The sequence below is a fragment of the Haematobia irritans genome, chromosome 3, assembly GCF_050003625.1.
Source record: "Haematobia irritans isolate KBUSLIRL chromosome 3, ASM5000362v1, whole genome shotgun sequence".
NCBI classification, from domain to species: Eukaryota; Metazoa; Arthropoda; class Insecta; order Diptera; family Muscidae; genus Haematobia; species Haematobia irritans.
Genome location: NC_134399.1, coordinates 19,005,472 through 19,018,966, shown reverse-complemented (window position 1 = coordinate 19,018,966; position 13,495 = coordinate 19,005,472). Strand labels below are relative to the sequence as shown.

Genomic DNA, 13,495 nt, shown 5'->3' with positions numbered 1-13,495 from the left:
TTGAAAATTTTGTCAACATTTTATTTCTATAGAAACTTCCGTCAAAATTTTATTTCTATAGAAAATTTTGTCAAAATGTTATTTCTTTGAAACTTCTGTCCAAATTTTATTTCTATAGAAAACTTTGTCAAAATTTCATTTCTATAGAAAGTTTTGTCAAAATTTTATTTCTATAGAACATTTTGTCGAAATTACATTTCTATAGAAAACTTTGTCAAAATTTTATTTATATAGACGATTTTATCAAAATTTTATTTATATAGAAGATTTTGTCAAAATTTTATTTCTATAGAAAATTTTGCCAAAATATTGTTTCTATAGAAATTTTGTCAAAATTTTATTTCTATAGAAAATTTTGTCAAAATTTTATTTCTATAGAAACTTCCGTCAAAATTTTATTTCTATAGAAAATTTTGTCAAAATTTCATTTCTTTGAAACTTCTGTCCAAATTCTATTTCTATAGAAAACTTTGTCAAAATTTCATTTCTATAGAAAATTTTGTCAAAATTTTATTTCTATAGAAAATTTTGTCGAAATTATATTTCTATAGAAAACTTTGTCAAAATTTTATTTATATAGAAGATTTTATCAAAATTTTATTTATATAGATTTTGTCAAAATTTTATTTCTATACAAACTTCTGTCAAAATTTTATTTCTATAGAAAATTTTGTCAAAATTTTATTTCTATACAAACTTCTGTCAAAATTTTATTTCTATAGAAAATTTTGTAAAAATTTTATTTCTATAGAAAATTTTGTCAAAATTTTATTTCTATAGAAAATTTTGTCAAAATTTTATTTATAGTGAGAATTTCGTCAAAATTTTATATCTATAGTAAATTTTGTCAAAATTTTATTTCTATAGAAACTTCTGTCAAAATTTTATTTCTATAGAAAATTTTGTCAAAATGTTATTTCTTGAAACTTCTGTCAAAATTGTATTTCTATACAAAATTTTGTCAAAATTGTATTTCTATAGAAAATTTTGTCAAAATTTTATTTCTATAGAAAATTTTGTCGAAATATTGTTTCTATAGAAAATCTCGTCAAAATTTTATTTCTATAAAAAATTTTGTCAAAATTCTATTTCTATAGAAACTTCTGTCCAAATTTTATTTCTATAGAAAATTTCGTCAAAATTTAATTTCTATTGAAGATTTTGTCAAAATTTTATGTCTATAGAAAATTTTGTCAAAATTTTATTTCTATAGAAACTTCTGTCCAAATTTTATTTCTATAGAAACTTCTGTCAAAATTTTATTTCTTTGAAACTTCTGTCAAAATTTTATTTCTATAAAAAATTTTGTCAAAATTTTATTTCTATAGAAAATTTTGTCAAAATTTTATTTCTACAGAAAATTTCGTCAAAATTTTATTTCTATAGAAAATTTTGTCAAAATTTTATTTCTATAGAAACTTCTGTCAAAATTTTATTTCTATAGAAAATTTTGTCAAAATTTTATTTCTATAGAAAATTTTGTCAAAATTTTATTTCTATAGAAAATTTTGTCAAAATTTTATTTCTATAGAAAATTTTGTCAAAATTTTATTTCTATAGAAAATTTTGTCAAAATTTTATTTCTTTGAGACTTCTGTCCAAATTTTATTTCTATAGAAATTTTTGTCAAAATTTTATTTCTATAGAAAATTTTGTCAACATTTTATTTCTATCCAAAAATTTGCCACCAGTGTAAATATTTGTAAATATACCCAAATCTAAAACGGCATGGGTAATAATTTTACTCTCAATTGTGTCTTAGAAGATTACTCTGTGCCAAATTGTTGTATCTCTACTATATAGTATGTGAACTATAACTAAATCCGAATCATATAACAGGACTGTCACAGATGATTTTAGTGCAATCAAATTTGATTAACCCTTATATTATGTTGGGGTCATTTGGTGACCCAAGTCATATTAATCATCATCGCATTTCTTAATTCTTAAAAAAAAAAACTAGCTCAGATGTCTATGCGTCGCCCTAACATATACATCTAGCTAAATTTGCGTCCAACTTTTCCAAATTTCATTTTGTTCTAAACCAACTAAAAGCCAATTAGAGCGACTATTAGTTGATTTTGAGTTGATCAGTATCTACGATGTGGGGTTTAGGAGCTATAGTTCCGATTGGGACATTTAACTATTGCCACCATTCCCGGCAATCATTGATGCCGAAATTTGATCCCACATTTTCCAAATTCAATATTTTTCTTAACCAAAAAAAAAACACAAATTTGATATCGGAAAAAATGCTACCTTTGTCAATAAAATGATCAGCGCACCAACAACGATTTATAAGATGATTTTAAATTGATCAGTTTTTATAATGTATAATATTATAAATCCGGTTGGCAAATTTTGTCGTTCCCATGATTTCCGGCTTGTTACAAAGACAATAACAGAAAATCTTCACTATATCACATTTACATCATTTTGAGTACTTCAATTTGGATGAAGTAAAACAAAACCAGAAACACTAGCAAAGAAAATGTGCCAGTTTTTATTTTGGATACTGGATATGGTTAGGATAGGTTATGGAGGATGACACGAATCAGAGCTAGCGGATTTGTGTCCACTTAGATTTTAGTTGGTCCACTGCGGTTCCTCAACCTTCTTTTCATCTTCCTCTTCGTATCTGTCTTGCTCCGGCCGGAAAGAGTCCAGTTTATGATAATGTGTCCTTCGGATGCGCCTTGATTTGAACCAAAAGCTTCTCCGCTTACAATTCCTTTACGTGTCCAATAACTCCATTTTCTCTTTCGGATTCCATATTAAACTCAATGACAAGGGACCTCCACATTATTGCAGTGAAGCCCTTAGAAATGTCACCAGCATTACTGAGGTGGGATAATCCACCGCTGAAAAACTTTTTGGTGTTCGGTAGAAGCAGGAATCGAACCCACGAATTCAAACATATGTGAATTCCAAACATATGTGAATTCTAATCCAAAAGAGAATGGCTACAAATTGATATTAGTTTCCAATCGAGATGAGTTCTATGCTCGCGATGGAATCCAGGTAGTTGTGGCGACGAGTAAAGACAAATGTATCTTTTGTGACGAAGACTGAATGAAGCCACTTATCGCCATCACATAGAAACCCATCTTGAGGAATTTAATTTTTCAGAATACTGACATATAGAACGTTTATCCGCAGTAATTCCTACTCCTTGCATTGTTTACATGAAATTGTTGCCAGCTGTAGTTTTGTTTTAGCAACTAACTGTTCGCCCGTTGTGGTCTGGCCACAACAATGCAGGACAAAGAGAGTCTACTAGGATGCCAGACCATAGAAGATCTATCTCTAAGGTATTTTACTAGGATCTTTGATCTTTGTTAATTGAAAGCAACACCAACTCACATTAAATGCAAAAACAAAAAGAATTGGAAACAAAACAAACTTGTTAGAGATGCCAGATTATTGGAAATAAGATTGGGCTTGTAAAATGACTGAGATTCAAGTTTGTTTTTATTGAATAATGTGCCTCAATACATATATTTTATTTTATTTAAAAAGGTACATACTAGATAAAAATAAGTATGGATAACCTTCCTAGGGGAGTCAAACACATTTTTCTTCTCCAATTTTATTCTTCAAGAAATGAAAATAAAGAAAATAAACATCTCAAGATAATTTCCTCTCGTTCTTCAAGCAATTTCTTCTTTTGATGCATTTGTTCATTGTAATGCCACCGGTATAGAAATCACGCTCTCCCATGTAGTTGTAGCTCTTCGTTTCTTTACTACCCAATAAACACAAACGTTTGAAAAATACTAAAATTCAATAATTTTTCAAACATTTTTTCAAAGGATTAGGGTAATATTCAAGTTGAGAAATTGTTGAGAAAATCGCGTTCTCAACAAAAAACAGACATTACCCTCAACAGTAAAATTCAACACAATAGCAATAATTTCTCAATCGTAATCCTCAAATTGAAATGCATCGCTACTCAATAATTTCTCAAACAGTTTTCAATGTGATAAAAATAAAAAATTAGCATTGTTGCGAATACTTTCAAACCACAATTTGTATGAAAGTCAATCCTAGTTCTAACTGAAAGTCAATACTAAATTTCTAGAGATTTTGTAAATTTTATTATTTTTTTCGTTAACAAATATAATAATCTTAAAAATAACATTAATAATATATAAAAATAAAAATATAATACCAATCAAAATGTAATTATCTTATTAAACGTATTAATAAATAAAACTATGAATACAACTTTAAATATCTTAAACATTTTTACATGTATAATTCCATTTCCTCCATAATGTTGGTGTCAAATAACTATTAATTAATATCCTGGCAATTTGAAATAATTACTATCGAGGAACTTGCTGGCTTGTGTGTTAGAATAGATTCCAGCAAGAGGAAATCACAAAATATCAAACTGATGACGGGATGTAAATTGATGTAATGCACATTTTCATCCAGAAGTTCTTGATATAGGAATTGTTGCACTTTGTTTTAATTGGTTGCACCTTGTAAGTTTTCTGAAAACTTTTCTTTGTTGTTCCCTTCATCGGTTTTTCATCGGCCAACATCTTCCAAGAATATACCATCCAATGATTTTAGTTTTCTGCAAAACAATCGAGTTTTGTGATTTCCATTATGTTTTCATTTCACTTTTTATTTTGACTTACCAATTTGTATTTCTTCCAACTTACCACGTACTTCGTGTTTTCATCAAGAACGTTGGTTTTACAAAATTTTTGTTATTAAAATACTGGCAATTTTCAGGAACTTGATGACTAGATAATTGGAATAAATTTCCAGCAATTTCAATTCACAAAATAACAAATTAAACCGATGATGCGATGTAAATTAAACTATCGATGTGATGCGAATTATCATCCAGTAGTTGTTGATATGGAAAAGAATAAATACCAAGTTTTTTTTGTTGCACTTTGATTTATGGAAACTTTCTCTTCTCGATAAGCCACTATCATTTTTCATCGGCCAGTCTCTTAATGTGTCCAAGAATCAGCATCCAAATATTTTAGTTGTCTGCAAAGAGATTTGATTTTAGTGACTTCCTTAAAGTTTTCATTTCGTGTTTTAATTTTACTTACCAATTATTATAAGCAATTTCAATTGATTATTAAAAAATGTCAACATTTTTTTATTTCTTCCACGAACTTTGTTGTCCAAAGTAGTATTGAAAACCATGTGGTTTTTTCGTCAACAAATAAGAACAAAAAAACAAAACTTTAAATATCTTAAACATTATTAGTAAACACTTTTGCATTGATAATTCGATTTCCTTCCTTTTGGTTCCTTCCTTTTATTAACATGCGAGCAATTTGAAATTAGGAACGTACTGGACCGCGTGTGAGAATTGATTTTCAGCAGAAGGAATTCACAAACTATCCATTTTAAACTGATAATAGCATATGAATTAAACTGACGATGTGATGCACATTTTCATCCAGAAGTTGTTGATTTCAACAATTTGTTGTTTTTAACAATTTTAATTGGTTGCACTTGTAATGTTTCTGGAAACTTTTTCTTGTCGATAAGCCATTCAATTTTCATTGGTCAGCTTCTTATTGTTTGCAAGAATGTAGCATCCAAAGATTTTAGTTTTCTGCAAAGAGATTTAAATTTAGTGACTTCTTTAAAGTGTTGATTTAATTTTTCGTATTGACGTACCAATTATTATAAACTATTTGAAGCAGTTCCAGTTAATTGTCCACCTTTTTTTCATTGTTCAGCTTTTTAATGTTTTCAAGAACGTAGAATCCATAATTTTAGTTTTCTGCAAATAGATATACATTTAGTGACTTCCATAAAGTTTTATTTCATTTTTTATTTTCACTTACCTATTTTTATAAACTATTTGGTTATTTGTCTAAAATTTTCCATTTTTTTATTTCTTGCAATTGACCACGAACTTCATTGCACAAATAAGTATTGAAAACCACATGGTTTTTTCGTTGCATTTTAGGGTAGTGTTTTGTCAAAGTTTTCTCATATTATCTTCAACACCTTTTCAAAGATTTCGTCAACATTTTGGCAAATGGGAAGTAATTCGCAAACAATTTGAAGATGTATTGAAGATGAGCTATTTCAAGTCAAGTTGAATTTATGTTGAAAATTATATTTACCCTCAAACTGAAAAATTGTTGCATTTGAAAAACCCCAATAAACACAGGATGAGCGTTTTTCAAATGCAACAACTTTTCAGTTTGAGGGTAAATATAATTTTCAAAATAAATTCAACTTGACTTGAAATAGCTCATCTTCAATACATCTTCAAATTGTTTGCGAATTACTTCCAATTTGCCAAAATGTTGACGAAATCTTTGAAAAGGTGTTGAAGATAATATGAGAAAACTTTGACAAAACACTACCCTAAAATGCAACGAAAAAAACATGTGGTTTTCAATACTTATTTGTGCAACGAAGTTCGTGGTCAATTGCAAGAAATTAAAGAAATGGAAAATTCTGGGACAAACAACCAAATAGTTTATAAAAATAGGTAAGTGAAAATAAAAAATGAAATAAAACTTTAAGGAAGTCACTAAATGTATATCTCTTTGCAGAAAAGTAAAATTATGGATTCTACGTTCTTGAAAACATTAAAAAGCTGGCCGATGAAAAAAAGGTGGACAATTAACTGGAACTGCTTCAAATAGTTTATAATAATTGGTACGTCAATATGAAATTAAATCAACATTTTAGAGAAGTCACTAAATTTAAATCTCTTTGCAGAAAACTAAAATCTTTGGATGCTACATTCTTGCAAACATTAAGAAGCTGACCAATGAAAAATGAGTGGCTTATCGACAAGAAAAAGTTTCCAGAAACATTACAAGTGCAACCAATTAAAATTGTTAAAAACAACAAATTGTTGAAATCAAAACTTCTGGATGAAAATGTGCATCACATCGTCAGTTTAATTCATATGCTATTATCAGTTTAAAATGGATATTTTGTGAATTCCTTCTGCTGGAAATCAATTCTAACACGCGGTCCAGTACGTTCCTAATTCCAAATTGCCCGCAGGTTAATAAATTTTAATGCTGTTTTATGACACCAAAAGGAAGGAAATCGAATTATGAATGCAAAAGTGTTTACTAATAATGTTTAAGATATTTAAAGTTTTGTTGTTTGTTTCTTTTTTTGTTCTTATTTGTTGATATGTTTAATAAGATCATTATTTATCAATTGGTATTGTAGTGTATTATGTAGTGTAGTGTATTATTATATATTTTATTTTGATGAAAATGAATAAATTATACAAAATTCATAGAATTTTGGCTTTGACTTTCAATTTGAAGTGGGGATATCATTCATACAAACTTAGGTTGAAAAGTATTTGCAACGATGTTAATTTTGAATTGACTCGCATCGAAAATTGTTTGACAAATTATTGAGTAGCGATGCATTTCAATTTGAGGATAACACTTGAGATATTATTGCTAATGTGTTGAATTTCACTGTTGAGGGTAATGTCTGCTTTTTGTTGAGAACGCGATTTTCTCAACAATTTCTCAACTTGAATATTACCCTAATCCTTTGAAAAAATGTTTGAAAAATTGTTGAAATTTAGCATTTTTCAAACGTTTGTGTTTATTGGGACGCTCATCCTGTGTTTATTGGGTATGGTTTGTTTCAAGTTATTTTTCATTTTGGGCCCTAAGTAATTCGTCATTTCTGGCAACACTGCACTGAATTCATTATTGTAACTAGTCATCCCTAAAATTGTTATTGTGATTGATGCTTACAGTAAGCATTGTTGCCATTATTCCAACGTAAAGAGCGAGACATTTTTTATCTATTACCAATAAACACAAACATTTGAAAAAAGCGAACTGCTTGTTTCTGTATGTCGAACGAGCTCTGTCGATCGCCTGAAATGCCATAGACCAATTAAATATAAAGACATCGTTTGACAATTCACCATGGTTTTGTTTATTTGCAGTGCGCAGTCATTCCACTCAAGTGACTCAATTACTTTTTGGAAAACGAGAATTACCGTACAAATCAGTCTATTTGCATTACAAAAATGGTTTGGATGTATAGAATTTTATATGGTTTTACAATATTTGGTGTTTCAGTAAGAAAACAAATTAAAGCCAAATTAAAAAATCACTCAATTGCAGACGTAAAAGAGCCCTCTACGGTGTGCAGACAAACTGCAGCGCTGTGAATTCACTTGAGATGTCTATACCTTTCTTGGTCTATGAAAATGCATAGAAACAGCTAATTTTTGGTTATAAATTCAGGACCGATCAAGTTCGATCGACATACAAAAATAGCCTGTAAATTTCAACAATTGTTAGTCCCCATTTCAAAATTTCCCAAAGTTTACTTCAAGATATGCGCGTGGGGCAACCCTCTCTTTTGCCATTCAATGGAATACATCCAGCAACTCACGTCTCTAAAAATTCGCATTTTGATAATTAAATCCGTACAAATCAGTCAATTTGCATTACAAAAATGGTTTGGATGTATAGAATTTTATATGGTTTTACAGGACCGATCAAGTTCGATCGACATACAGAAATAGCCTGTACATTTCAACAATTGTATAGTCCCCATTTCAAAATTTCCCAAATTTGACTTCCGGAGCCACTTAGAGGACAAACTTTTATCCGATCCGGTTAAAATTTGGACGTTATAATAGTGTACTTCCTCTAATAGTCATGCAAATGCTGGACCCTATGGGTCCATAATTATATATATCCCCCAAATAACCCGTTCCCCAGATTTGACTTCCGGTGTATCTTGAAGGAAAAAAAATGCATCCTATCTGGTTGAAATTTCGTACGTGATGTAATTATATGACCTCTAACAACCATGCAAAAATTGGTCCATATCGATTCATAATTATACATACACTCATAGAAAAAAGTCTGCTAAAAATAGCAGTCGATGTCTGCTGTGTACTTCAGGGCCTAATGAGCAACAATTTATAAAATTTTTAGGTTATAAATTTTTCCCCAAAGCCTATCTAAGAACCAAAAGTAGTTTTTGGTATATTTTTGCACTGTAATATACTTACAAGCTCCTAAATACGATTAGCAAACATTTTGTTTGCTGTTATGCCTCAATTCGATAAATATTCAGATTTTTGGTCAAATACCATAGATATTCATAAAATATTGTGTTAATTATGTTAGGATAGCTCCTAAGTTGACATTTTTATTTGTTTTAACCAAAATAAAACATGTTTTAGTGTAATCGAGCTTAAAAAATAGCAGGAAATGTTTGCTATTTCAGCAAACAGTGACTGCTGTCACTTTTTCAGCAGACTTTCTGCTGTTTTAGCAGACTTCTCTGCTGTCCCTACTAACAAATTCCTTTGGGTGTAGCCTCCACATAAACAAAACACCTAGATTAGATTTCCGGAGCCTCCTAGAGGAACGAATTTCATCCGATCGGGTTGAAATTTGACTCGTTATTTTAGTATATGTTCTCTAAAAACCTTGCAAAAATTGAGTCATATGAGTCCATAATTACATATAGTCCCTATAGAAACCGATACCCATATTTGATATCCGCAGCCTCTAGGAAGAGCAAATTTCATACGATCTGATATAAATTTTGGGATGTTATGTTAGTATCATGCAAATATAGGTCCTTATAGGTCCATAATTATACAGCCCCCTATGTAAACCGTTCCCCAGATTTGACTTTCGGACACGGTTGCCAAAAAAAAAAATCTACCAACATTTTCAGAAAATTTTACCAAAAAACTAACAAACAAACAAATCGTATTTTGCAAAATTTGTATAGAAATTACCATTATTTCTATAGAAAATTTTGTCAAAAATCTATATCTATAGAAAATTTTGCCAACATTTTATTTCTATAGAAAATTGTGTCAACATTTTATTTCTATAAAAAATTTTGTCAATAGTTTATTCTTGTAGAAAATTTTTTTCAAAATTTTATTTCTATAGAAAATTTTGTCAAAAATTTTATTTATATAGAAAATTTTGTCAACATTTTATTTCTATAGAAAAATTTTTAAAGATTTTATTTTTATAGAAAATTTTGCCAAAATTTTATTTCTATAAAAATTTTGTCAAAATTTTATTTCTATAAAAAATTTGTCTAAATTTTATTTCTATAAAAGATTTTGTTCAAATTTTATTTCTATAGAAAATTTTGTCTAAATTTTATTTCTAAAGAAAATTTTTTCAAAATTTTATTTCTAAAGAAAATTTTGTCAAAATTTTATTTCTATAGAAAATTTTGTCAAAATTTTATTTCTATAGAAAAATTTTTAAAGATTTTATTTTTTATAGGAAATTTTGCAAAATTTTATTCCTATAGAACATTTTGTCAAAATTTTATTTCCATAGAAAATTTTGTCTAAATTTTATTTCTATAGGAAATATTGTCAAAATTATATTTCTATACAAAATTTTGTCAAATTTTTATTTCTATAGAAAATTTTGTTAACATTTTATTTCTATAGAAAATTGTGTCAACATTTTATTTCTATAAAAAATTTTGTCAAAATTTTATTTCTATACAAAATTTTGCCAAAATTTTTATTCTTGTAGAAAATTCGTTCAACATTTTATTTCAATGGAAAAATGTTTAAAGATTTTATTTTTATAGGAAATTTTGCAAAATCTTATTCCTATAGAAAATTTTGCCAAAATTTTAGTTTTATAAAAATTTTTGTCAAAAGTTTATTTCTATAGAAAATGAAGTCAAAATTTTATTTCTAAAGAAAATGTTGTCAAAATATTATTTCTATAAAAAAATTTGTCTAAATTTTATTTCTAAAGAAAATTTTGTCAAAATGTTATTTCTAAAGAAAATTTTGTCAAAATTTTATTTCTATAGAAAATTTTGTCAAAATTTTATTTCTATAGAAAATTTTGTCAAAATGTTATTTTTTCAATTTGTCTAATTTTTTTCTATAGGTAAATTTGTCAAAATTGTATTTCTATAGAAAATGTTGTCAAAATTTTATTTCCATAGAAAATTTTTTCTAAATTTTATTTCTATAGAAAATTTTGACAAAATTTTATTTTTTCAATTTGTCTAATTTTTTTTCTATAGGTAAATTTGTCAAAATTTTATTTCTATAGAAAATGTTGTCAAAATTTTATTTCCATAGAAAATTTTGTCTAAATTTTATTTCTATAGAAAATTTTGACAAAATTTTATTTTTTCAATTTGTCTAATTTTTTTTCTATAGGTAAATTTGTCAAAATTTTATTTCTATAGGAAATATTGTCAAAATTATATTTCTATAAAAATGTTTGTCAATTTTTTTTTCTATAGAAAATTTTGTTAACATTTTATTTCTATAGAAAAATTTGCCAAAATTTTATTTCTATAAAAAAATTTGCCAAAATTTTATTTCTAAAGAAAATTTTGTCAAAATTTTAATTCCATAAAAAATTTTGTCAAAATTTTATTTCTATAGAAAATTTTGTCAAAATTTTATTTCTATAGAAAATTTTGTCAAAATTTTATTTCTATAAAAAATTTGTCTAAATTTTATTTCTATAAAAATTTTTGTCTAAATTTTATTTCTAAAGAAAATTTTGTCAAATTTTTATTTCTAAAGAAAATTTTGTCAACAATTTTCTTTAGAAATGTCAAAATTTTATTTCTATAGAAAATGTTGTCAAAATTTTATTTTCATAGAAAATTTTGTCTAAATTTTATTTCTATAGAAAATATTGTCAAAATTATATTTCTATAAAAAATTTTGTCAAATTTTTATTTCTATAGAAAATTTTGTTAACATTTTATTTCTGTAGAAAATTATGTCAAAATTTTATTTCTGTAGAATATTTTGTCAAAATTTTATTTCTATAGAAAATTTTGTCAACATTTTATTTCTATAGAAAATTTTGTCAACATTTTATTTCTATAGAAAAATTTTTAAAGATTTTATTTTTTATAGGAAATTTTGCAAAATTTTATTCCTACAGAAAATTTTGTCAAAATTTTAGTTCTATAGAAAATTTTGTCAAAATTTTATTTCTATAGAAAATTTTGTCAAAATTTTATTTCTATAGAAAATTTTGTCAAATTTTTTATTTCTATAGAAAAAGTTGCCAAAATTTTATTTCTATAGAAAATTTTGTCAAAATTTTATTTCTAAAGAAAATTTTGTCAAAATTTTAGTTCTATAGAAAATTTTGTCAACATTTTATTTCTATAGAATATTTTGTCAACATTTTATTTCTATAGAAAAATTTTTAAAGATTTGATTTTTTATAGGAAATTTTGCAAAATGTTATTCCTATAGAAAAATTTTTCAAAATTTAGTTCTAAAGAAAATTTTGTCAAATTTTTATTTCTAAAGGAAAATTTGTCAAAATTTTATTTCTATAAAAAAATAAAATAAAAAATTCTTTTCCTCTGTTGGTTAAGCTACACTTGTAGTTTAGTCAATGTATGGTTTTAAGCTGCAATAAAAAACAACAACAATGCTTAAAGAACAAAACCAACAATAACAAAACGAATAAATTTTATTTCTATAAAAAATTTTTCAAATTTTTATTTCTGTAGAAAATTTTATCAAAATGTTATTTCTATAGAAAATTTTGTCAAAATTTTATTTCTATAGAAAATTTTGTCAACATTTTTTTTTCTATAGACAACTTTTGTCAAAATTTTATTTCTATAGAAAATTTTGTCAACATTTCTAATTATACAATTATTTTTCGAGCTTTATGGACAGATATAGATTAAGGAACATGGTTAATAGAGCCATTGAAAACAACATTTTTTTTTCTATAGACAACTTTTGTCAAAATTTTATTTCTATAGAAAATTTTTGTCAATGTCTTTTTTCGATAGAAAATGTTGTCAAAATTTTATTTGTATAGAAAATTTTGTCAAAATGTTATTTTTTCATTTTTTCTTATCTATTTTCTATAGGTAAATTTGTCAAAATTTTATTTCTATAGAAAATGTTGTCAACATTTTATTTCCATAGAAAATTTTGCCTAAATTTTATTTCTATAGGAAATATTGTCAAAATTATATTTCTATAAAAAATTTTGTCAAATTTTTATTTCTATAAAAAATTTTGTCTAAATTTTATTTCTATAGAAAATTGTGTCAAAATTTTGTTTCTATAGAAAATTTTGTCAAAATTTTATTACTATAAAAAATGTTGTCAAAATTCACCTCAACATTGGAAAGAGACAAAGAGGACTTAAGTTAATATGCCTTTCAACGATATTTTGGATATTAAGTAGCTTGTATTAACCCATATTCACTTGGGTGTTATCTCAATCGTTTGACACTGGCGTAACGACTTTCTGTTGTATTGTCGACACATTCAATGATAGCATTTTATGCTAATTGCCTGGCTATTCAAAGTATTCCGAAAGTGTTGTAAAATATAACCCCCTCCCTCTCTGGATATCAAATAACTCAATGAAATCAATTCAATAGCGTATAAAATCAAACAAACATCAAAAAATAGCTGTTTTCCGTTGTGTTTTCAAATGTAGTTGCTGTTATAATGATATTCAACAAAAAAAAATATTATAAA

The 13,495-nt window shown here is 26.2% G+C and overlaps 1 long non-coding RNA gene across 1 annotated transcript; it reads right to left on the bottom strand.

Annotated features, from left to right (window-relative positions):
- Positions 1–4,074: 4,074 nt before the first annotated feature.
- LOC142229301 (uncharacterized) lies at positions 4,075–6,085 on the bottom strand. Its single transcript, XR_012720374.1, has 5 exons — positions 5,829–6,085; positions 5,659–5,764; positions 5,079–5,593; positions 4,650–5,013; positions 4,075–4,585 (listed from the first exon to the last, which is right to left on the bottom strand). It is a non-coding gene; the product is annotated as an uncharacterized LOC142229301 (long non-coding RNA).
- Positions 6,086–13,495: the final 7,410 nt, after the last annotated feature.